This window comes from Martes martes (genome assembly GCF_963455335.1).
Source record: "Martes martes genome assembly, chromosome: 3".
Classification (NCBI taxonomy): Eukaryota; Metazoa; Chordata; class Mammalia; order Carnivora; family Mustelidae; genus Martes; species Martes martes.
The window spans coordinates 71950807-71973837 of record NC_137890.1 but is presented as its reverse complement, the minus strand read 5'-3'; the positions used below and the strand labels follow the sequence as shown (position 1 = coordinate 71973837).

The following is a 23031-nucleotide window of genomic DNA, read 5'->3' as shown; positions in this document are numbered from 1 at the left end:
AGTCTTTTCCAGTCTTTGCTGAAATTATATCCTTCTTTTCTAGACCCACCTCATTGCCTCTCCTCTGTAATGTAATTGCCTCGTAACTGTTCTCTGATCTCTTATTTCCCCTATTCTGTTGCAAGACCAACCATCTAAAATAAATTTCTTATGTCCTGAAACAGAAAGATTTAACAGTTACTCCCTTGCTTTATAGGGTGAAGTCTAGCTTTCCTGCCTTGTTCTTCAGGGCCCTTCCACAAGCTAAGAACATTTTCAGTGCACTCTAAGTTCTATATTCTGGTTATGCTCATCTCCTACCCACCCCTTCTTACCTCCAAATTTTGCCAGCTTTAAATAGCCCTCCCTTGCCTTCTGGCCTGTCCAGATCTTCCAGGGTTGTTTCGGATCCTCCGTGAAGACACAATATAGCCTATGTTGACTTCTCCTTTACTACCCGGAAACATTCTTCTGTGGCCCTCATGCTGACATTTCATCATATGCATTTTTATCTAAGTGTCTGTTAATAACATCTCTGTTAATAACATACTCAGAGAAGGCAGGGGATGCTTCGATCCTGAGAATGTGCTATGTGACAGACCTGAGCTAGATGAGCGAACAACGTAAATAAAGGCCTAGTCACTACACCCAAGGAGTTCATGTGCTAGCGTAGGTGACAAGGAACTCCCTGGTTTCAGGGTCCTGTAATGAATGAATAGAGGAGGGGGCGCCTAAATCAGAAAGAGGCAGCCTCAGGGGAGGTATCCCTGAGAAGGTAACTCCTCACAGATGTTAGGTAGATACAGAGGAGGTGGGGGCGGGCACATCAGGGTAAAGGGAAAGACATCTGGGGTGGGTGGAGGGTGGTACAAGCCAGCATGAAGCAGGAGCATTGAAGCTCTTGGTAAATGCATATAGCCACTAGGGGGTTTCAAGCAGGAGCATGGTAGGGGAAAGCTCCTGTGTGCTAAGCTCGAGAACTTGAACTGTATCTTGAAGGAAATACTTTGGGACCTAAAATGATCATTAATAACAGAAAATGGTCTCTTCCCTCAAGGACCTTACAACCTAGTATAAATACACTCAGCTTAAAGTGGAAGGTTGTGCCAAGTCCCCATAACTTAAGTACTAGTGAATATTATGCGTTCCTCATTTTGAAATGTTAGACTAGATTTGAATGGTGTATAAATGACCGTATGACCTAATTTCCTTGTTTCCACTGTAGGCTATCCTTAAGTATGAGCAGAGTCTGGAATTTTGAGCATCAGAGAGAACCCTACCCAACAACATTTTGGGGGGGCTCTTCCTTACTTTGTCTGAAATTCTACAAGTGCAAAACTGTGTCTCTCTTTTTAGGGTTCCTAACTAGACAACAGGATTTTTTTTTTTTTTTGAAGATTTATTTATTTGACAGAGAGAGAGATCGCAAGTAGGCAGAGCAAGAAGGGGAAGCAGGCTCCCTGCTGAGCAGAGAGCCCCTTGCAGGACTCAATCCCAGGACCCTAAAACCATGACCGGAGCCGAAGGCAGAGGCCTAACCCACTGAGCCACCCAGGCGTCCCCAACAACAGGATATTTTTATTATCAACAATTATTTGATAAATTATCAGCCAGAATTTGCCAAGGCATTCCCTTAAGGACAGCCGAGTGAGGCAGTTTAACTGTTTCTTCTTCCAGGTCTCTAAATTCTATCCATGAATTTACATCCCAGAGACAAAGCCCCTGCCCCATAACCTCAATATTGGCGGAAATGAATTATATCATCACATTACCATGTTATTGTGTGGTTCTCTATCTTTATTTAGTGTCTCATATGAACCATCTGCTTGGGACCAGAGTTGAAAATTCAAAACCTTTTTAACAGGAACCCATAAAAACAGTTTCTGCCCGGGTTTAATTTCAGGGAAATCCCTGTGGGCGATCTAAAAGCAAACATGAACACCTTCACCTAGGTTCAAATCTACTGTCCAAAAGCTGTAGCAGAGCTTCATTTAGCAGACAGTTACATAGGGTGATGTCTGTCTCCACACACCCTTAGGTGACTCCCCTTGCACATTTTCATCGAACAGCTCCTCAGATCCATTTGCCAGTAGAAAAAGGCAATATCGAAAAAGGACATTTCCCTTCTGGTGGTATCAGGTTTTCTGAGAAGAAACCAGTGGCATTTTTTCACTCTCTTGTCAAGGGGTATTTTTCCCCCCTCCCCTCCATTACAATGAGGGCTGGTGAAGCAAATCTTTGGGCCGGTTTCCCGAAGAATGTGTGCAAATTTCCCGTGGACATAACAGTGGAATTGAATTGCCAAGCCCCGGGCTGCCAGTCCAGAAGCAGAGTCGCTCTCAGATCCAGCCCCGCTGGGCGACAAATACTGCGAGAACGTGGTCTTTCTCCGTCCCAGAGGTACAGGAGCATCGTACTCCCGTTGGATTAAAATTCTCACGGTTGCCGTTTTAAAATGAATCCATCTCAGGAAAACGAGCGCCTTCGTCCCTGGGTGGGCTCGAACCACCAACCTTTCGGTTAACAGCCGAACGCGCTAACCGATTGCGCCACAGAGACCGGGCTGCGAAACTCACCGCGCGATCTGTACAGATTTCCGCAGCTGCGGAGGCTCTCGCCGCCCAGGGCGTCGCCGCGCCAGCGGGGCGGAGGAGCGCGCGGAGGCGGCCGCGGGAGGGGCTGAGGCTGCAGGCGGCCCCGGCGCGGGCGCGGGAGGGGAGCGGCCGAGCTCGCGGCCGCGCGGAGAGAGAGAGAGAGAGACAGAGAGACAGAGTATGGGAAGGAAGCACGCCGCCGCGGCCGGCCGGGGTCCCGGGCTGGGGTGCGAGCCGAGCTCCTTTCCGCGCCGGCCCGTGGGGCGCGGAAGGGCGCAGCGTGCTTGTGTGTACTGGCCGCGTGGGGGCACCGCCGGGTGAGCGCGACCCCGAGGAGGCCGCCCGGGTTCCGCCGGGAAGAGATGGGGAAAGGGGTCACGGTCAAGCCTGGGCGAGAAGAGCCAAGTGCTGTGTGGTCTTGAAACGGGAGGCGGGGGGGCGGGGAGGCTCGGAGCGAGGTTTAGGTCCCAAACTTTCGGGCTGTGTTTCCCAACCTTTGTGTGTCCCCCCGCCCACCCCCTACCGCGGCTCCCCACCCTCCTCAGTACCCCCTCCCCCACTGTTAAATTTTAATTCCACAGATACACTGTGTATCCGAATTTGCCGAGCGTTTATCTGTGCTTGCTCTTTAAAAAAAAAAAAAAGGTAAGATTTCCCTCCCCCCTCCCAAGAACCAACTTCTGCCCGCTTTGAGGGAATATGGCCTCCGTTGATAACGCAATGTTTAGGGAACATCAAAAGGGGCTTCGTGGAGGGTGTGGCGATTCAGCCAAGCCTTTAAGTTCGAAGTGGCCACTGGAGGCGTCCCTCTTTCGCCGACTTCTGGACTGAGCCCACCGAAATCGAGGATGCCGCAGTATGTCAGAGGCGGGAGGGCCGCAGCAACAACCTGGGCCAGACCCGACCAGGGCGAAGAAAGCACTTCCCGGCTTCAGTTTTCCTTCTGGACGCCCAGTGGCAGGAGCTCCGCGGGCCCCCTCCAGCCTCCTCGCCCTACAAAAAGGGGGCACTCACTCCAGCACTCCACGGGGTAAATCCAGCCCTTGTGTGTTCCGTGTTTCCATCCGATTGGACCCCAAACCCAATCCTTCTCCTAGGTCTTTTTCTTACCCCCTTTTATTTATTTTTATTTTTATTTTTTTTAATTTCTTTTCAGCGTAACAGTATTCATTGTTTTTTCACCACACCCAGTGCTCCATGCAATCCGTGCCCTCCCTAATACCCACCACCTGGTTCCCCCAACCTCCCACCCCCCGCCCCTTAAAAACCCTCAGGTTTTTCTTACCCCCTTTTAAAAAGCGCACAGTTCGGGGCCTTTAAGGACATCCGTATTGCCGTGCAGCCTTCACCGCTCTCCATCTCCAGAACCTTGTCTGTCCTCTTCCTCAAGGAGGCTCTGTACCCATTAAAGACTGAGTCCTCATTCCCTTCTTCCCCCAGACCCTGTCAACTACCCTTCTACTTGGTGGCTCTGCCAATTCAACTAAGCTGGGTAACTCATGTGAGTGGAATCAGACCGTGGTTGTCCTTTTGTGCCCGGCTTATTTCACTTAGCACTGTCTTCAGAGCTCATCCATGTTGTAGCAGGTGTCGGAATTTCATTCCTTTCTAAGACTGAATCATATTCCATTGTATGGCTACGCCACATTTTCTTTACCCAGCCACGTGTCAGTGGACGCTTGGGTGGCTTTCACCTTTTGGTTATTGTGAATAATGCCGCAGTGATCATGGATGCGCAAATATCACTTTGAGACCTTGCCCTTAATTCTTTTGGGTGTATCCCCAGGTGTATAATTGAGGAATCGTAGGGTAGTTCTATTTTTTAATTTTTTGAGGAGCCATTGTACCACTGTGCCACAACAGCTGCACCATTTTACATTCTCACCAACAAGGGTTTCTGTTTCTCTACATCCTTACCAACCTCCCTCCCTTCCTTCCTTCCTTTTTTTTTTTTTTCAGGAGTCATCCTAATGGGTACAAAGTATTACCTCATTATGGTTTTGATTTGCAGTTCCCTAATGATTACTGATGTTGAACATCTTTTCTGAACCCTTCCTTTGAATCTGGGTTCTATGACCGGTCTTCTCTTGGTTTCTCCTAGCAAGAGCCAGTTCTGCCTCATGGAGGAGGAAGCTGAGGGTGACCAAGGGCAGCTTCTGATAAGGAGGGCAGCTTGTGATAAAGAGCAGAGAGAAGGGGCAAAGTGGAGCCCGCAGTTGAACCTGAGCAGAGCCAGGAGAGGAGATGAAGGGAGAATCTAATGGAATCCAGAGATTCTGTTGTCAGGAGGTTCTTGCTCCTCTGGGCTGGGCAATTTTTGCAGTCAGTTATGTTTATCCTGGCTCTGTAGGGACGGATATGTGTGTATGTGTCGTCTGTGAGTGGCCAAGGGTGAAGAAGGACTTGTTGGGCTCCCCCCTGTACATACTGGAACGCATTTTTTTGGAACTGCGTTTGTAAAAGTTAAGTTAAAATGATGCTCATTTAACAGAATTTTCCACTTGCATTTTCAGTTTCTTCTCAAGAACTATGGGGATGCTTATTTAAGTGTTTAAATAATTATCTCTTTTGTATGTGTGTGATTGCTCTTAAAAACACGAGATCTTTTAGATGTATAAGAAACAGAACTTTCTATAATTCCATTCAGTTTTTATTTTGATTCCTGTTCTGCTGCTGCCAAAACCACAATCTCGGTTAATTTAGGATTCTCTCGGGGCACCTGGGTGGCTCAGTGGGTTAAAGCCTCTGCCTTCCGCTCAGGTCATGATCCCAGGGTCTTGGAATCGAGCCCCGCATCGGGCTCTCTGCTCAGCAGGGAGCCTGCTTCCCTTTCTCTCTCTGCCTGCCTCTCTGCCTACCTGTGATCTCTGTCTGTCAAATAAATAAATAAAATCTTAAAAAAAAAAAAAATTTAGGATTCTCTCTGTCTGCTTCCCTGGAGTTGTTTCTGAGGGCTGACTTTGGAGGGCGGTCGTTTATCTGGTCCTTAAGTCAGATGTGCACACAGATTGCTGGGGAGGCCATTTTGCTCCTGTCGTAGGCCCCGCAGCTGTCCTGTGCATCCACTGAGGGGTGGGAATCTCTACAAAATTGATGTTGGTGCCTCAGCCATTCCATAAAGTCATTCCTGGCACAGTGCCCTTTGCTTATGGGACCTCTTCGTGTCCTCCCACAAATTCACATATTAAAATCTAATCTCCAGTGTGATGGTTTTTGGAGGGGAGGACTTTGGATGAAACCATATGAATAGGATTAGTGCCCTTTTAAGAAGAGGCCAGAGAGCTAGCTCAATCTTTTCCCACCATGGGAGGAGACAACAAGAGGGCTGCGGTCTGCAACCCAGAAGAAGGCTCTCGCCCAGACCTGACCATGCTAGCACCCGGATCTGAGACTTCCAGCCCCCGGAATTGTGAGAAGTAAGTTGCTGTTTATAAGCTACCCAGTCTGTGGTACTTTGTTATGACAGCCTGAGCCAACTCAGGACCCCAAACTTCTCCATTCTCTTCATCCCCCCTCACACTCCTGTTTCTCCTGCCCCCAGCTATGAGATGTACAAGTGAGGTACCTGTGTGAAAGGAAAAGAAAGCAAAAAAAGAAAGAACCACTAGGTGTACTCCTGATGCCCCAAGTCCCATCTGAAAGTCTGGCTGCCCTTTCAGTCATACATTATCTAATTTTCTCCATCAGGCTAAGCCCTGGGGTCTCTCTTCCTCTGTATTCATGTGACTGCAGTGATTTTCTGAAGGGAGGATGCCATTAATAGGCCAATTGTGTCTAAGAAATAGGTACTTAACAAAACTCTAAATCAGACATTCCAGGAATTAGATGGTTGTGTTGATTGCAATTACACTCTCAACTAGAAGCCCCCACTAACAGGTAAGGTCTCCGAGGACAGAGATTTTAGTTGACTTTGCTCCCTGTTTTTTGTTTTTGTTTTTGTTTTTTTTTTAATTTATTTGACAGGCAGATTACAAGTAGGCAAGAGAGCCAGGCAGGGAGAGAGAGGAGGAAGCAGGCTCTCCATGGAGCAGAGAGCCCGATGTGGGGCTCGATCCCAGGATCCTGGGATCATAACCTGAGCCGAAAGCAGAGGCTTTAACCCACTGTTTGCTCCCTGTTTAATCCCCAGAAACTACAACAGTGCCTGGCACATAACAGCCTCTCAATAACTATGTGCTGACTCCATGAGGAAATGAAAGCCATAAGCCATAAAGTAAACTGGAAAAGATAAAATGGGACAGAAAAATTGAATTCCTAATATATAAAGAGCACTTATCAATAACTATGAAAAAAAACCTCTTTTCAGCTCAACCAAAAAAAAAAAAAAAAAACCCCAAAACAAATGCCAAAAAATTGGGACATGAATGGAATGTTCCTAAAAGAAGAAATGCCAATATATAATCATGAAAGTTGGGCTACACTAGTAATCAAAATCAAAATTAAATCAAATGAAAATTTCCTTTTTCCCAAATAGCAAAAAAAGAAGAAAAAGAAGTAATACTAGAACACTGGTCACCGGCGAAGAGGCCACTTTCACACAGGACTGATGGGAGCAAACTTGGAATGTTTTCTCTGGATAGCAGTTTGGTAATATAAACATTAAATGATGTTTATACCCTATTGTTCTAGAAATTCTATGTTAGAAATCTATCCTAAGAAAGCAAGCAGATTGTGTGACTCAAGTTTTACGTATATTGTCACAGTATTATATATCATAGTGATAAACAGGAAACAACGTGAATGTCCAGAAACAGGAGAAAGTGACAAATTGTGGTATATTTAGAAGATAGAGTGTTAGTTATGCAGACATCAGAAATAATTTTTTAAAAGATTAAAAACATAGAGGCGTGGTAAAGCATTAAGTAAAAAGTAGGATAGAGAAACATATCATCGTAAAAACAATATTTTCAAAGAAGACTTGATAAAATGTCAAGTTCAAAGACAAGATGGGGAACTGTATAATTCAGAGCCACGTCATTCTTTCTCCACATCTCGCTGATGGAAACACCTCATGACTATCACCTCACCTGAGCCCACGGCAACCTTATGAGGCTGATATTATGATTCTCGTTTTACAGGTGAGGGAATGTGTGCGGGGAGCAATGTGTTCAGGTAACAGAGCCATTGAGCTGTAGGGCCAGGTTTCAGACCTGGAGTCAGGCTCCAGCGGCCATGCTTGTTTAACCTTGACCCACACAGCCTCTCACCGCACGGGGAACATGAGCCCGCAGCGTGGCAGGCGTGTGTCCACGTGTGCGCCGTAGCGGGCCAATTCTCCACAAAAGTATTAGTGGCCATCCCTGGAGGGTCATTTTTCTTTTCTTCTTTACCCCTTTTCACCATTTCTCAAGCATTTGCAGCAAGCAGTACTACCTTTAAGGAGCCGGTGAGGAAGGGCGGCAGCGGCAGTTTCCCTAAATTACAGATAGAGGGTGGTAGGTGGTCATTCTCCAACCGACCTTCTCGGGCTGGGGCCAGAAGAGTGCCCCTGCGAGGTAGGGACTAGGACAGTCCAGCCTGTGTACTCCAAGGTGTCTGCCAAGCGCAGTGTAACCGTTAACGCCCACCTTTCTTCTCCAAGTCTTTAACCTCCTGAGAAAAGGGTGTCCAAAGACATTGTAAACAGTTTCTGTGGGGAGTTTTGCAATGCGTGACTCTTTCAGTAATGAATATGCTTTCATTTAAAAAGAACTGGAGTGCCTGAGATTTTTAGGTGACTTTTATATTTCTTCTGAATGTTTAAAGACACCTCTTTGCATTGATTTTATTTTCTCTTTTACAATGAGTTGTTTTCCTTTAGGAAGTATAACCCAACCTACAGGAGAATATTAAGACTTTTTGTAACATTGGTAAATATGCTATGAGATATTTATGCATTTTGGGCTAAATGGCGGTCTGCAGATATTTATTGAATCCTGTCAGGAGCTCGGCTAGATGCCTCAGGGACCTCCCTTCTGCCCAAGACACATCATTCCCGCCCACAGATGACTTTAATCTACTTTGGGAACCAGGAAATCTCTAAAAACATTTCAGGCAGGAAGTGCTAACAGCCTGGCACAGACGGTAAGTGTTTCAGGAATCTGAGCTGGGAATCATCACTGAGCCATCAGTAAAGAACCTATGGAGGAAGTGGGTCTTGGGCTGTGTCCTTGGCAGGATCCTTTGGTTGGGAAGGAGAAGGAACAGAGGCCGAGAAGAGAAGATCAGCCCAGAGGAAGCAGAGGATTTACATGGGATGTGGTGGGACAGAAAGAAAGCTAATGGGGGATGGAGCATGGAGGGTCTTTAATACCCGGCTAGAAAATTCACATTGCAAATGCTATTGTTCTTAAGAGAGGATGAATTTTAATGACTTAAATACTCACCAAAGGGGCAATGTCTGCATTTTTATTTATATTTATGGCATATTTATACACTTGCACTGAACATTTTGAGAAGAGAGACTTGATGATGGCCAGGTTTTGAGGAGGCTTCGTCTAGCACGTGAGGATGGGGGAGCATCTGGAAGTAGGATGACTAGGAGACTGTTTCACTAAACCAGATGTGAAGAGAGGAAGCCTCATTCGGACGGGGCCCCGGGGAATGGAGAGGCGATGAAAGACAGTGGCTTAAGGAGAGAAGCAATAGGATGTTATTGATAAACACATGTGTTAGACCTACTGGTGCTACCCATGGCAATGACTCTGGTTTTGAAAATTTTATTGTGCCGTGACATCTAATGATTGCTTACATTGTGTTTTTCGTTTTGTTTTGTTCCACAACTCTCCTTACGGGCCTGCCATATAATCGAGGCTTAATACAGTTTTTGACTACATGGGCTCTTTCAGGGGTCCTGTCCTATTGCTATAGTCCTTACTAACCAGATGGCCTTTCTGATTTCTGATCTAAATATTGCTATATATTAAAACCCCATTTCTCAAGTGTATCTTTTGTGAAGAAGGGGAATTAGCTATTCCTGCCAGTTGTCAACTTTCATATCTGTAATGGAAGGCACCCTTCAGTTTGGTTTCATACTGATAAACAGCAGCCAGCCCTGTAACCTTTGTCTTAAAGTCAGGTTTTGCAATACAAATTTGCCTATACAAGCAAGGTGCTTGCACAAAATAGAAACTGGATTTGTATAGGGTCCTGGAGACCAACAATCTGGAAAGAATTTATTTGTGTTTTAACTGAGGCATTACTTTGTGCCCTGAGGAGACAGAATGATGACCTCTGGGTGAGAGGGGATTTCATAAACACAACATAATAAGTATAAATGGAAAAGAAAGGGTTGATGCATTTGATTAAATTCAAAATGTAGTAAAACTTATGTTAAATGAATAAAAAGTAAACACGTTTAAAAAACAAATTGGAGAAGAATTTTCACCGCATGTACCCAACAAAACCTTAGTATACAAAATTCATAAGGAATGCCTACCAGTTAGTGGGGGATAAACAACAAAACAGAAAAACATCAATGGAGAGAAATTCCATATTGCCAATAAACTCATGAGAAGACACTCAACTCTTCTAACAATCTGGGAACCAGAATCATAATGAGATGTTATTTCACACCCATTAGGTTGGCAGACTTCGAGAAACTTGACAAATCCAGTTGATGGGGATGTGGAGCACCAGCACTTTCATCTGTTATGGATGAGAACGGTGCACCTGCTATGGAGAATGACTTGTCAATTTCCTGGTGACATTAAAGAGACTCATTCGCTCCCGCACAGAGTTTCCTTCCTAGAGACATGTGTACAAGGATATATACAAGACTCTTTGATCCAATATTGTTCCTGATACTGAAACATTTTAAATGACTCAGATGCTCATCTGAAGGGCTGTGGATAAATAAACATGGTATATTTAGATACCGCAATACTGTATAGCAGTTTCAATAAGGGATTGGACCTTTGTTTACCAATGTGTATAAATCTAAAAATATAATGTTGCAGAAAGCTTAGATATAGTAGTCCACATGCCCATGCAGATCAAATAATACAGAGCAGGTTACAGTGGAAAATCATGGTCTTCCACATTTCCTCCCTTCCTTGAATCCACAGCTCAGAAGATGTTTTCATTCTCTTTCTTTTCCTTCCTTCCTTCTTTCCTTCCTCCCTCTCCTCTCTTCTTCTCTTCTCTTTTCCTTTCTTTTCTTTTCTTTCTACTTTCTTTCCCCTCCCTCCCTCCCTCCCTCTCTTCCTCCCTCCCTTCCTTCCTTCCTCCCTTCCTTCCTTCCATAGAAACAGTTTCTCTACTAAGTTCTTCTCGTGGTTACTATCATAACTGTAGATTATATATTGTTATCTCTATTAGTTAGCCTGTACTTATTTAGAAGACTTTAACATTCCGTTTTAACTCTCCAATATGAAGATATTACTTCACACTCTCCCAGTCTCCCACCCTCTTCCCAGTATTAATATTTATATATGTGGTAGGCAGAATTTTTTAAATGTATGAGCACTCCTTTGTGGTTCTCTGAATGTTCCATTTTCATAGCAACCTATTCTTGTTGCATGGGTACAACAGGGCTGGGCGGGGGGGCGGCTGTGGTTGAGCCTACAGGACTTTCACTCAATGCTCGGCTCTGAGTGTGGCATCATCAGCGGTTACACCTGACCCTGCAGGGGAGCCCCTCGTTTGTCTGGTAAGCCCAGCAGTTTGCTCACCTATAAAGCAGGGAGACTGTGTAGCCAACGTGGGCTTCCACAGCCGTTGTCTATTTGCAGGCAAGGTATCTTTACTGAGTAGACTTTGGATTTGGAGCTCTGGGTAAGGTGGTAAGAAGTGAACTGTCAGGCTGCAGAGGCTTCCAAATAAAGGCCTAAAGAGGGCTGAAATGTTTTGTTCGGTATCTTTGGGTTTGGCTTGGTTTTGTATGGGGGTAAATGCTGACAGCTGGCTCTCTGGGCAGTGATAGGTTAAGGTGGTGTCAAGGGTAATTGTTCATATAACACGTTCCCATATTCTCTCGCTTGTCACCCCACTTCTTTCCTCTGCCTTCTAACACAGGTGCTGACTCTGAACCCAGAAACATGTCAGGGTCCTATCAGGTGGATCAGCTTCCAGCTTCTCTGCAACAACCACAGAAAATTCTAGACTATGGTTTCTCTTTGAGTTTCATCAGTCAACTTTCTTCATTCTGTCTTGCAGCTTCCAAACACTTAGAGATATTTCTCTTTTGTTGGAGTGGCAGAAGCTGCCAACTGAACACCCAATATTCATATTATCTTGGTTACTAAACAAAACCTCTCTATTGTTGGAAGTGATGGCTGAATAACATACTCCAGCTTTCCTTGCAGAGAGAAGCGAGTGGCCAATGAAATGTAAGTGGAAGTCATTAAGAGAGACTATCAACAAACAAAAACAAACAAACAAAACCCACAACTCCTAAAAGAGATAGACTTGGGGTGCCTGGCGGGCTCAGTCAGTAGAGCATGAGACTTTTGATACCGGGGTTGTGAGTTCAGGCCCCATGTTGGGTGTAGAGATCACTTAAAAATCTTAAAAAAAAAAAAAAAAAAAAAAGACAGATTCAACCAGTACTTCTTCCTGTTTGTCTTCCCTCCTTTCTTTTCCTTCCTGTGTGGAACAGGGCTGTGTTTCCTGGAGCTGCAGCTGCCATCTTGGCACAATGTAGAAAAGGCCAAGAACTCAGGCCTGGCATTTTTGTATATTTTCAAATATTTGCTCCTCCAAAGGAGGATTAGATATTCTTGCCTGGTGCCTTGGGACCGTGGCAGGAATATATTTCCCTGCCTCATGGTCAGGTTTGGCCACGTGACTTGCTTTGGCTAATAAAATGTTAGTGGGAGAAACCAGAAGAGCATTGCATGTTTCCACCAGCCTTTTTGCTCTCTTCCCTCTGCCTTTAGAAAGGCACAACCAGGAGAGAGGCTGTTCCTTTAGCCTGGATTCTGTCATGAAAAGACTGCTAACATATACAATGAGTAAGAAATCAACCTTTGTTGGGGCCCCTGGCCCACTCAGGAGAGCATGCGACTCTTGATCTTGGGGTTGTGAGTTTGGGCCCCATGTTGGGTGTGCAGATTACATAAAGTCTTAAAAAATATATTAACCTCTGTTGTTGTGAGCCACAGAGATTTCAGGTTTTCTTACTACAATGTTATCTACTGGAAAGTTCACTTATACAATCTGTAATAGGATATTAGGTGCTGGGGTTTCAGAGCTGAGGGAAAAGGGTGAAAAGTGCTTGCACATTCTGAAAAGAGATGCCAGCTCAACCTGCAGCCAGGTGCCGTGATTGAGGGAAAATGGTTCTGAAATTCTGAAATGGTGACAGTTTGGATCCTCTTGGGAGCTGACCCTGAGCTGAAGTTAAGAGGGCAGGGGTTTATTGGGGGAGGAGTGGCTATAACAGATGATGGAGGAAACAGGGTTGGACGGAGAGACCCCAGACTTGACAGGAATCTGGGAAAGTATTGGCTAACCCCGTGGGGACCTCTGGACCACCAGCCGTCCACTAGAGGTGTGCCATATGGAGCCCAAATAGCCAGGCCCTGCTGTTCCTGTTTGAGGTTCCACAGTGACCCCTCTGCTGGGGAGTCTGTGCCTCGCTAGCCCTTCAAGTGGGTGGTCCTTCTCCAGCTGACCTTCCGCCACTCGCCTCGGGCCCTGTCCCCAGAAGCAGGACAGCTCTGGACTCTGTCTTCTTAGGTTTCTCGATGGCAGGCAGTTCTGTGGGTAGGGATCCTTTTGGGATCACAACAGGTACCTTCCACAGTGCCCATTTGGGCCGTGGAAAACCCTGTACATCCCTCTTCTTTTTGTGAAATTGCAGTCAAAACCGTATTATAAACTTTGACATCTTAACCATCTTTAAATGTCCAGATCAGTGGGATTAACTAGATTCCCATTGTTGGTTAACGGGAGACACGTGCATCTTTCATGGACAAATTCTGGAAGTTCAGGCTGCTCCCACTGTAGCCCTCATCCCACACCCCTGGCACCAGGCTCTATGCCTCCCAGATTCAAGAGACACAAATCAAGCTCTTGCAAGAACCATCCCGCAGCCTCCTGCCCACCCTACAACAGCTCCAGGCACACGTCCTTCTGCGTGTGAGAAGGGCTCCCGCTTCTTCCAGCGGTTTCCTTAAACCTCCTTTCACTTGTCGCTTGATCTGGGGAGGAAAGTACCCAGTTCCTGTCTCCAGGAGGGAGAAGAGGGGGCAATGTGTTAGAACTTGGACGCTAACGTTGCTGCTCAAAGAAATCTCCGTTCCTGGATCCCTCAAAGCAGGTTACAGCAATATAGGTGCCCTGGATTCTGTCTACAGGAAAGAACTTGCTGCCAGAGGGGAGGGGTGAGGGAGAGGAGCCAAGTAGGGGAAGGGGATTAGAGGGACACACTTCCACTTAGAAAATCAGTAAGCCCCAGGGATGAAAAGAATTAGACAGTAATATTGTAAGAACGTTGTAGGGTGACAGGCGGTGACTACGCTGGTGGCGGTGAGCGTTGCATCATGTATAGAATGGTCCATTCACTACACCGAACATCGGAAACTGATAAAACATTGTATGTCAGCTAACTCCGATGAAAAGAAAAGAAGGAAAAAACTTGCTGTCCCGCTGTGAAGAGTGCAGTAAGCCTCCAGTCTCCAGGCTCCAGCCGGGGCACCTCCGGCATCTGCCACAGTATTTGAGCCAAGGTCATGTGCTTCTGGGAAGTTCCCCATGGAGGGATCACGTGGACCCTCCTAAAGCTGACTGAGATGAGAAGGAGGCAGCATTTGGATGACGTGTGCTGCCATGACGGCGGGCACTGGACAGCGGAGAGAACTTAGCAAACAGTACCAGCCCAGTAAGAAAACCAACGCAAGGACTGCCTTTCCACTCCCGTTTCCCCGCCTTCTCCCTTTCCCTCAGATCCTGGGAGCAAGTGGGGGAGGAACCCATGTGGGGGATGGAGTCCACACACCCGCTGCTGGCCTCGACCCGTGGGGGTCCCCCATGAACAGCCTCTGAGCCTCTGCTCTTGCGTTTTGTTCTCCGTGCTCACTCCCAGCGGGGAGAGGATGCCTGTCTGGCCTGCACACGGAGTGCTGCCCTTTGGTGATGTCTCACAGGGAACAACTGGCTTCACCCTGGAGGGCTTGGGGAAGTCTCTCACAGGAGGAACAGAAACAAAGCAGGACTCAGCTGACACCGGAGAAGACACTCGGAGGACAGATGGTTGAAGTCTGGCTCAGGGAGAAATCTACTTTGGAGCAGAATGAGGACAGGCTTTTGATAATGTGGTTGAGGACAGACACAGGGACAGAAGGAAATCTGCAGCCGGGGGGGGAATGGCCAGAAAGGAGATGAGAGAGAGAGAGACTGAGATAGAGAGAGAGAGAGAGAAAGGCGGCAAGGAAAGGAGAATTTAGAATGGAGATGTGTCAGGATGCCCAAATCCCTGGTCTAACACTTGCATCCCTAATTAAAAGGCAAGGGGACCTTTGTACTTCCTGTGACATGTTGCCGGCTAGTGTTCAAGAGCCATGACCCTAATGACAGGCCTGCCTCCGTTGCTGTGTAAGCACACTCTTTTGCATAATCATCCTGCATAGCATTTTTTTCATTTTTATTGATTTGTCTTAATTTAATACACACGTAAGAATATCTTCCATTTAAAAAAATTTGCATCTCTTTAATTGCTTTGGAGGCTGTACACTTTATTCTTTGGTGATTTACTCTGCCAATAAATCTGTAATCCTACCGTGAACATGTTTTATTTGTGTAATAAGCCAAGATAAAAAAATACACAAGAGGCACTGACTATGAATTAGATGCATTGATGGGGATCAGGATGACCGAGGTGAGCAAGGTGCCGTCCATGTTTGGAACAACCTGCAGTTTGGTTGGGGAGACGGGGCTTGTACATCAAAAGGATCAAAGTAGTAAAAGGCAGAGTTTATTGGAGGCTGGGCTTGTGCTACAGAACACGGATGCTGAAGGAGTTTCCTGTAGGGAGAGATCAAGACTATCCTAAGTGATAAGAATGGATACATTTATGACATTCGTTTAAAAACTCACCCCTCTCATAGCAGGATGTGTCTTTTGGGGTGGGGATAGAAGGTCTCCGGGTCTTGCTTCTCAGGGAGACTGAAGGGGGCGGGAACACAAAGGACAAAGGACCAAATGGAAGAGGGTGGTGCCAGCCTCACGCCTAGGTCTCCTCCTTAGCAGCCTGCTCTCCCTTAGGAGCCCTCCCAACCAGCGTGTTCTGTCAGGGTTCTTTCAGAAGCTACTTCTGGAGAAGAAAGGCAGGAGAAGTTTCCAGCAAAAAAAATCCAAAGGGAAATCTATCCTATATGCACAGGATTGTGTCCCATCTTTCCATATGGAGCGTACCTACAAAAGCCCGTTTCTCTGACAAGGTTCTAAGAGGAGGGAACATCCTTTGCAACAGGATCATTCATTCTCTCCCTTTATCCGAGGCGCTGATGGAGTACCCGTGTCACATCCTGTTCTTGCTGCTTCCTGGAGGGTCCTTGGCTTCTGTCTTGCAACAAGTATGTTTAACTAACTCTTCCTTGGAGCCTTAACCACGATTAAAAAAAAAAAAAAAAAAAAAAGAGAGACAGTTTGCTCAATCTGGCTCTGCCAGCCTTTCAGAGATTCTAAATTCCCTTTTGCAAGTCAGGCTGGGGTTAATGGCTCTTTCTTGCAGCCGCTAAGAAATCAGAGGGCTCTCACGAAATTGCTGAGCGGTTTGAAAGCCCTGCTTCCTGTCTCTGTGTGTGCAGCGGGGGGAAAGGGGCTGGGGAGCCCATTGAAAGCTCTGGGCAGAAGGAAGGAAGGGGAGCTGAGAAGAGCCAGCCCCAAAGTTACAGCAGCATGGACTGCTTCCCCCAGAGAAGCCCAGGCAGGGAAGCGAAAACCCACAGTTTTGAGAAAGAATGCATAAAGGAGAGGAGATATGAAAAAGAGCCTGAGCAGGGTGCGGTCGGAGGGGGAGAAAGAGCTCTTGGCCCAGCACACAATGATAGGACAATGATAGGTGGCAGGCAGTGGACGACGGTAGGCTTCCAGGAACTGGGAAGCAGCCCTTTCTCATTGGAAGAGGACCATATACAGAAGGATAGCAGGAAGGAAGCAGAACTCGGCTGTCACGTCTGGGCTGGCAAGGGCCAGCGTTCTCATTTTACATATGAGGAAACTGAGGCCCAGAGAGGGGAAGTGGTTTGCTCAAGAGCAGATTCTTGAAAGGATCATCTTCTTTCCCCCTCCCTCTCCACTTCCTCACCTCCACCGTGGTCCTGAGTCAGAACTGAAGGACGGTAGGCCAGAAGCGCTATGTGGAGGGGCCTGGGGGGAGGGGGTGTGGGCATGAAGCTTGCAGAGGTCCTGGGTATGCCTTCGATTCTTCATTCCAGGTCGGGGAAGCGAAGATCTTTACGATCATCTCTGCTCCCTTGGAGCTCTGCACCTCTAGACAGAATCCCGAGGAGTGCAGAGCTGGCGGTGTGAGCTGGGAATGGGAGCCAAGAACGTGGTTGTGTTCAGAGCTCTGGCTCTGGCCGTTAAGCAAATGAGTACTGAAACTCTCAGCCCTTTCTCCTTACCCCTGTGAAGACATCTCTACAGAGCATCCTCACAGGAGACTTCAGAGATAAGAAAGGCAGGGCGCTGCCCTTCTGCTTAGTTTCCACCTCCTCCAGGAAGCACTCCTGGTCTGCAGAATGAATCTGGGCTCCTCCCAGGGTCCGCTCACCCATCCTATTAACTCTACTCTTATGCCTTAGCCCACTCAGCCTGGATTTCAGTTCTATGGGCCTCTGTCTCTTTCCTTCTCTAGACTGGAAGTTGTCTGAGGCCAGGAGGACACAGTCTTGTTCGTATCTGCGTCATGCCTACCTACGTCCTTGCACTGATGCGCTCTGTGCATTGGCTTTTGGAAGCAGTGGCGGAGGCACACTCCACATCTTCAGCAAGAGGTCTGAAGGGTGGAAAGAAGAGGGATTCTTCTCTCTTCTTGGTGTGGAAACAGAAGGTTATTCTAAGAATGAGTGCGGAAGGAAAGACAAATGTAGCTCCTGCAGTGGAGGGAGTGTGGGAGGAAAGGAAGTGGAAGTCAGAAGGGAAGGGCGGAGAGGAAGAGAAGCATCACAAGAGCAGGAGGGAAAGGGAAGGAAGGGGCAGACCCCGCCCACAGGGCTCTGCAGCAGGCTCCCTGCTCTCCCCCGCCCCCGCCATCCCATCTGAGGGTGTGCTTGACCGCTGCCTACAGACAGACCTTCCTGGTCTTTTGTCTGGCATTCTAAAGCTGGGTCATTTCAAAAGATTTTTTCTTTCCACCAAGACTCTGATTTCAGACATTTGGGGGGAAAAAGGCCATGGTCCCTTGCATGCCATTCCACTGAGATTAAAATAAATACATCCATTGAAACCATTTTTTTCTCAATAGTTATTTGTGGAATTAAAAATTTCCATGATCATTGAGGCTCTAAATATCCTTTTCAGCTCTTTCAGGATAAAGTTTGCATCTGATGGGAAATAACTGTGAGGTGTCTATGTCTGTAGGCGTGGGTGACGGGATTCTCTTCATCATTATGTCCTCTGCCCTGTGCTTCTGCCCTTACCCCTTTTACGTGTGCTGCTGTTTGTCAACCATAGTGTGGATCTAAGGGGTTTGTTGTTGTTAGGAATGACCCTCTGGTTGGCCCCCGGCTCTGTGACAGGGTCCTGGGCTAGCTTATCAGGAAAATGTTGCTGTAAGTCCTGGGCCAGAGGTGTCTGTGGCGTAAGCTGCTTGAACCCCATTCAGAACCTGAACATTCCCTTTGACATTTACAGTCTCCAATACTCATTATTAGTCCAAATGTGTACCAAGGCAGTTTTTTTTTTTTTTTTTTGGAAAGTGAAACAAAGTCCATAACCTCTTCTCAGGGACCCACAAAAAACATGTGGCAACCCTCAGCCAGCACAGGCCACTGCCTGCCCCTCCCCCCATGCCCAGCAGGTGTGCTGGTGGGTCCAGTGCAGGTGGCTAGACCCAAGGGCCCATGCAGTATTCTGTGCCCCCTGGAGGCTGCCGGGAAACCTCACAGCCCCCCACCCTCACCCCCCAGCTCTGACTGGCTAATCGTGTCCTCCAGCACCTTGTTTCAGACGATGGCTCCTTCTCCCTGGGGACAGTCAGGGGCTTCTGCCCATCTGGAGAGCCCCCGTCTCAGAAGGATCCAGCTCATCACGGAGACCTGATCTGGGTCCCACTTCCTTATAATAATGAGGACATCGCTTCCCTGTGCAAAGGCTTCCTGCCAGTCTATGAGTCACCAAGCTCTTCCAGCTCCTCCTTCAAGCCATTATCATGAACACCTGTTGGGTCAGATGATCTGTAGGGTTCGGGGGCAATTCCCTGCCTTGGCCCCGCATGTGACATTGACTGGGGGATGCGGCTGGTGATGAGGAAGAATCTTTGCTCTCCCAACCCACGGCCGTTCGGGAGAGTAGCGGAACACTTACTCTTGGGATGATGTTGACTTTTTCATTAAAATGAGGGAACTAAATTCCCCCAAATAAATATTTGTAATCAATTATGAGCAGAGAGCCTGTTAAAGAAGAAACATGGAGAAACATCGGCTTGAATGCCCGGTTCAAATCCGGCATAGCTGTCCTTTGGTGGGCACGGAAGCGCTGCTAAATCATAGTGCAGTATATTCTGTGAGCCAACCTACAGAGGGAAACGAGCCACATTGCCAAAAATTAGCTTTCTCTTCTCATTCACTCTGTGACTCCGGAAGTCCTCTTGTTTGTGTGTCTTGGTAAGGAAAGCACAATGCTCTCATGACTTGCAGAGAGAAGGGTGTTGTGGGGAAAATTCTGTGGGCAGCAGTGTGAAGTATTCAGAAAGCTTTGGGGGTCATTTTTAAAAATTATTTATTTATTTTAGAGAGAGTATGTGAAATGGAAGGGGAATAGGGGGAAGGGGAGAGGGAGAAAGCACTGAGCACAGAGCCTGATGCAGGGCTCAGTCCCAACCTGAGATCACCACCTGAGCCGAAACCAAGAAAGAGTCTGAGACTTAACCAACTGAGCCACCCAGGCCCCAAGAGGTGGGGGGTGGTAATTTTTATAGGCTTCTCAAACTAGTGAACATTGATCTTACCTTTTTATGGGAGATAAGACATAGTCACTGAACAATTGGGATGTCAGTAGCATGACCATGAAAGGAAAGGGTGACCACAGAGCCTGACACAGATGGTCTGTCTGTATACACCACCCTGCCTGTCCTCTTCTCCCTCCACATGCCTTAGCCCCCTTTAAGCCAGGGCTTCTCTGCTGTTCTACCCCCCCAACTCACCCTCCATGTAAAAGTAGGAGTCAGTGGAGACATTTGGTTTGCAAACATGTTTCATTTTATGGTCCCTTTGACCCAATATTCTGTACAACGAAGGACCTCTGTATAGTGTAATGATTTAAAGTGTGGGCTCTAGTGGCAGATGGCCTAGGTTTCTGTTTCGGCTCAACCACTTATTATCTGTGTGTCCTTGGCCAAGCTCCCTCACTGAGGCTTGTTATCCCCTTTCTGAAATGATAACAGTAATACTTACCATATAAGGTTGTAGGAAGGATCCATCAGATAATATATGTACAGTGTTTAGAACAGTGTCTGGCACATAATAAGTGCTCAGAAAATATTAACTCTTATTATTCATAATAAACTGACATATATTTCTTGAGTGGGGTGGTGGATACATGGTGTTCATTTTATTAAGCTTTAAACTGTGCATATGTCTTATAAATCTTTTTAATGCATATGATATATTTTGCATGCATTCAAATAAATGCATTAAAAATAAATGAGCATTTATGAGGTTTGTTTTAGCAATCATATGTCCCAGGATTCCAAGAAAACAATGAGGTAAAGTATTCCATCCATTATTGGGTCCAAACAATGGGACGGCCCAGGTATTCTTATTCATGATTCAGAAAAATACAATAACTATACAAAGAGTACTGTTTTTCTAGGAATTACTACGTGAGTGTGTTTTTATTTTTTCCCTTCCTAGGTGATCAGCAGGTTCTGGATTCATAGAGTCACTAAGAGTGGATCGCCAGTATGCCTGTGCTCTCCAGGCTGGCCGCCTTGGTTCAGAGTGGGGAGGGACAGTGCTGGACAACCGGACGTGAGGACTGATCCATTTTCCAGAGAAGCCGTGCTGCCCAGAATTCTCACCTGGCGAACTTCAGTGTTGCCATTGAGACTGGCAATCCCGTTCCTGTTTCCTTCCTTGGCTCTTAATTCTCCACAGGGAAAGAGGGCAGGATTGGTAGGGTGGTTTTGCTCTAGGGACCAGGAGAGGGTGTCCAGATCTTTCTGGACAAAGAAAGACACTGCTCTTTATCTCTGATGTAGTTTGTGGAGGATATTCTTGATCTCAGAAGCTTCTAGAAGCTCTGCCCCACACCATACAGGCTGAGAATTTCTGTTGGGATATGCTGCTTCATTCTACTCCCTTTGCTCAAGCCGACAGTTGTGTTACAGTCTTTTGTGTACCCGTTTGTCTCCTCCGCTGGATTTCAAAGGTTTTAGAAGGGGAAACTTCATCTTGTTTATCTCCAAATACCCACAGTGACGTTGTCAGTGAGTGTTTTTTAAGTATATGAATGGATGAGTAGGTAGGCGAATTGAATAGGAATTATCATAAAAAAGTTGAGAATAAAGTGGAAAGATGGAGTCACAAAATCTAGGTAAAATATTCTTCAAATCCTGGGAATATTCTGATATGTTGAATTGACGGAGTAGAGAATTTTAAATGTGGCTTCATTTTTCCAGTCATCTATGAGAATATGCAAATGTTTCACTAGGCTGTAATGCTACGCCAGCAAGGACCACCCTTATCCCCAGCCGCTAGCACACAGCAAGCACCTAGTACCATGCTAAATGAAATATTCTCTTCTCTTTGAGGATTTAGCCCAACCGGTAACCCTCACAGGAAGGAAGACACATTCAATTCAATAAACTCGCACACAGCATCTTCTGAAAGTTCTTTGCCAAGGACTGGGTGAACATGAGACTAAGTCACAGGCTCTCTTTCAGGAGTTTTTGGAGGTAGATACATTCATACCCAACTATAATACAAGGCAGACTGTGGTAAGTACTATAGTAGAAGTAGAAATGCCAAGTGGACCAGGAGAGGAGGAATTTATCAAAACTTATGGGATCTGGGAGGATTGCACGGCAGTGAGTTCTGGTGGAATAGGTAGGATTTTATCAGGTGAAAGTGGGAGGAGGATCATTTGTGTGACTACAATGCAAGGTGCAGAGGGTTAGAGGGGGAGGGTCAAGGTGGGAAACTGCCTCCAAGACGGCACCCAGGGTTCCCCACCTCCTGGGACTGCTGCTCTTTTGGAGTCCTCCCAGTGTTGTATGTGGGTTGGTCTGTGTGACCCACGGAACGTGGTAGAAGTGATGGTGTGTGGCTTCTAAGATTGCATCACAGAAGATATGGCCACTTCCCTTCTGCTTTCTGGATTGCTTGCTCTGGGGAAGCCAGCTGCCTCCACTGGAGCCCACACAGCAGCCTAGGAAGAGACCTGCACGGGGGGAAAGAGCAGAAGTCTCCTGCCAAGAACCAGCACCAACCTGCCCTCGGTGTGATGGAGCCATCTTAGAAGTTGATCTCCTGGCCCCAGGCTGGGGCTTCAGGTGACGGCAGTCCCAGAGGACATGGTGACTGAAACTTAGCCAAGACCTTGACCCAGAGCCATTCAGCTAAGACGGTCCTGAATTTCTGACCCACAGTAACTGCGAGATAAGAAGTGTTTTATCAGTGCTTTAGGCCTCTAGTTTTGGTGGCAATTTATTAGGCAGCAATAGACACACCAGACAGAAATGAAGGCTTGGGGAAGAGTTTGGGATTCGATTTTCAAGGAGCTGTACTTGGTGTGGAGTGGAGGGGCACTGTGTCTTTTTTAAAACTTAAAGGATGATCATTCTGATGCTGTATGTATAAATTGGCAAAGGAGCGTGGGGGAAGAAGGTAATTTAAGAGGCCACCGCAGTATTCCAGACAGAAGGAGATGAGGGAGCCTAAGTGGGGGCGCCGCGGGGTGGGGGAGGGGTGGGACTGAGGAAGCAGGTGCATCAGTAACAATGTGGGGAGTGAGGGCGAAGAAGCTGCGGAGGTGACTCCTCAGCTTTGAGTGCAGGAACACAGGGGAGCTGCGATCTCATGTACCCGAAGAGGAAACACAGACGTGAGCGCCGGCTTGGGGGCCGGGATGGGTGGGAAGAAGCAGCGGCGTCCGTCTCCTAGCGAGGAGCGCTCCGCGGAGGGCTGACCACCAGGCTCCGTCACAGATCGGGCTGGTAGAGAAATATCTCCCTAAAGGACAAGGCTGTTCCATTTCACAGCACATCTTCCTCACTGCCAAGTGTTCCCTGGTGACAGCCTCTGCCATCGATATTTTTAGCGTGTGGCCTTTCCGAGCCTGTAGAGCAATATCCACTTCCTGGAGCTCCTTC

At 47.0% G+C, this 23031-nt stretch overlaps 1 long non-coding RNA gene across 1 annotated transcript; it reads left to right on the top strand.

Annotated features, from left to right (window-relative positions):
* The first annotated feature begins 3255 nt into the window (after positions 1 to 3255).
* Positions 3256 to 10432, top strand: LOC308339526. Its single transcript, XR_013966528.1, has 3 exons — positions 3256 to 3603; positions 7048 to 7160; positions 10135 to 10432. It is a non-coding gene; the product is annotated as an uncharacterized lncRNA (long non-coding RNA).
* The last annotated feature ends 12599 nt before the right edge of the window (positions 10433 to 23031 follow it).